The sequence below is a fragment of the Cynara cardunculus genome (assembly GCF_001531365.2).
Source record: "Cynara cardunculus var. scolymus isolate 2C chromosome LG 16, CcrdV1, whole genome shotgun sequence".
Taxonomy (NCBI): domain Eukaryota; kingdom Viridiplantae; phylum Streptophyta; class Magnoliopsida; order Asterales; family Asteraceae; genus Cynara; species Cynara cardunculus.
Window position 1 is genome coordinate 16,332,886 of NC_037543.1, and position 2,624 is coordinate 16,335,509.

Here is a 2,624-nt window from a genome sequence, read left to right on the forward strand (position 1 = left end):
ATCTGAAAGACTAGCTCAGCCTAACCCCGGTGAAACAGAGGATTCTCGTATAGGGATCCCTGTCAATGCCTTAGAAAGTAGAGGTAGAAGTAGAAGAGGGGGCAGAGGTAGAGGCAGAGGAAGTAGCAGAAGTCAAGCCAGAGAAAGCAACAACCAGACAGAGTTTCCTTTTGAACAGGCAAAATCTATTTCTGGAGGTAACAATCCAGAATTTGTGCCTGAAGAAGAGGTTATGACCAGGGGTATGTTGGCTGAAGAGATGGGGAATCTAAGGGAAACCTTGACTTCTATTTTAAGAATGCCCGCCAGATTAGAAACAGAAAGGGTGGAGGAAATTCCTGCTGTGCCAGCAACATCTCATGTTAGAGAAGAGGATATAAATATGTTTCTCACTTGCAAACCCCCAACTTTTTCTAGAGAAAGGGATCCAATAAAAGCATTACATTGGATCAAGGAAATTGAATCTGTCTTCAACACTATTAGATGTCCAGAGGCTGATAAAGTCAGATTTGCTGTTGCTATGTTGAAGTCTAATGTTGTGTTCTGGTGGGAAGTGGAGTCTTTGGCCAGACCAGATATGCTGCAGAACCTATCCTGGACAGAGTTTGTGAACAGATTTAAAGAGCAATTCCGTCCTAAAACAACAATCAGGCAAATGGAGGAATATTTCCTCAAGCTGGAGCAGGGCTTTGGGGCAGTCAAAGCCTACACAGAAAGGTTTATTGAATTATCCAGGTTAGCTGAACATTATATTGCTACTGAAGCAAGGAAAGTGGAGAGGTATATTTGGGGACTTAAGCCCTCAATAAGAGAATTGGTGATTGCTATGAATCCTACCACTTTTCCTATAGCAGTTGATGCTGCAGAGGTTACTGAAAAGAATAAGAATAGGAGTGAGGAAGGGAAGGTTGTAGAAAAGAGGAAATGGGAGGGATCCTCAACTGGCTACAAAAGATCAAAGGCTGCTAAATTCTACAAGAAATCAATGCAGAGGCAGATGGAGAGAGCCTGCCCAAGATGCAAACAGGTTCATCAAGGTAGTTGTAGACCTGAACCATTGAAATGTTTTAACTGTGGAGAAATTGGGCACACCTTAACCTACTGTAGGCAAATCAGAAGGTGTTTCCATTGTAATTCACCATACCATGTTAAAGACAAGTGTCCACAGCTGAAACCACCACAACTAACTTTGGGAAACAATGCTCCAAACAACAGAGTAAGGCCTGGTGTTAATAAGGGAGGATTTGGTAAAGCTCAAGGCAGATCCTTCCAAATGACTGAAACTGAGGCAGAAGCTGCACCAGATGTGGTAACCGGTACTTTTTGATTCAGGTGCAAAATTTTCATTTGTATCTCCTTTATTTGCTAAAAGTGTCTGCATGATCCCAATATTACTTGATAAAAAGCTGATAGTTGAGACTGCAAACATTCAAGAAACTATAGCTTATGTATACCAAGATTATGCCATCATTATTGAAGGTTGTAAGCTACCCATCTGTTTGTTCCCTATGCCAATGAAGGAATTTGATATAGTGGTGGGGATGGACTGGTTAGCTAGTAACCAGGCATCCATTTTGTGCAACCAAAAGAGAGTGAAAATAGAGCTTCTAGGCATAGGAACAGTCATAATAAAGGGTGATCACCAGGATCATCATCCCAGTCTTCTATCAGTATCACAGGCTCACAGTTGTATGAAAAAGAAGTGCCAAGGATTCTTGGCCTATGTGATTGATACAGTCAAAGAAATAGCAGAACCAGAATCTATTCCTGTTGTCAAAGAATATCCTGAAGTCTTCCCAAATGATCTGTCTGGTCTTCCACCAAACAGGGATGTGGAATTCAAAATTGAACTCATACCAGGGGCTGCACCCATAGCAAAAGCTCCTTACATACTAGCCCCATCTGAATTAAAAGAGTTGATGTCTCAGCTAAAGGACTTGCTTGATAAAGGGTTCATAAAGCCAAGTACATCACCATGGGGAGCACCAGTTTTGTTTGTAAAGAAGAAGAATGGAACAATGAGGATGTGTATAGACTACAGGGAACTCAACAAAGTCACAATAAAAAACAGGTATCCCTTGCCTAGAATTGATGATTTGTTTAATCAACTAGTTAGGGCAAACTTCTTCTAAAAAAAATTGATCTACGTTCTGGTTATCACCAATTGAAAGTCAGAAATGAAGACACACCTAAAATAGCTTTTAGAACAAGGTATGGACATCACGAATTCTTGGTTATGCCTTTTGGACTAACCAATGTACCAGCAACTTTCATGGATCTCATGAATAGAGTGTGCAGAGAATACCTTGACAAATTTGTGATAGTTTTCATTGATGACATCCTTATCTACTCAAAGACTGAGGCAGAGCATGCAAAGCATCTGCATTTGATCTTAAGCCTGTTAAAGAGAGAAAAGCTATATGCTAAGCTGTCCAAATGTGAATTCTGGTTAAGAGAAGTACAATTTTTGGGTCATGTCATCTCCAAAGAAGGAATCAAGGTGGATCCAGCTAAAATTGAAGCTGTAAAGAAATGGAAGGCACTATAAAACCCATCTGAGGTAAGAAGTTTCCTTGGATTGGCTGGTTATTATAGAAAGTTCATCCAAGATTTCTCCAAAATAG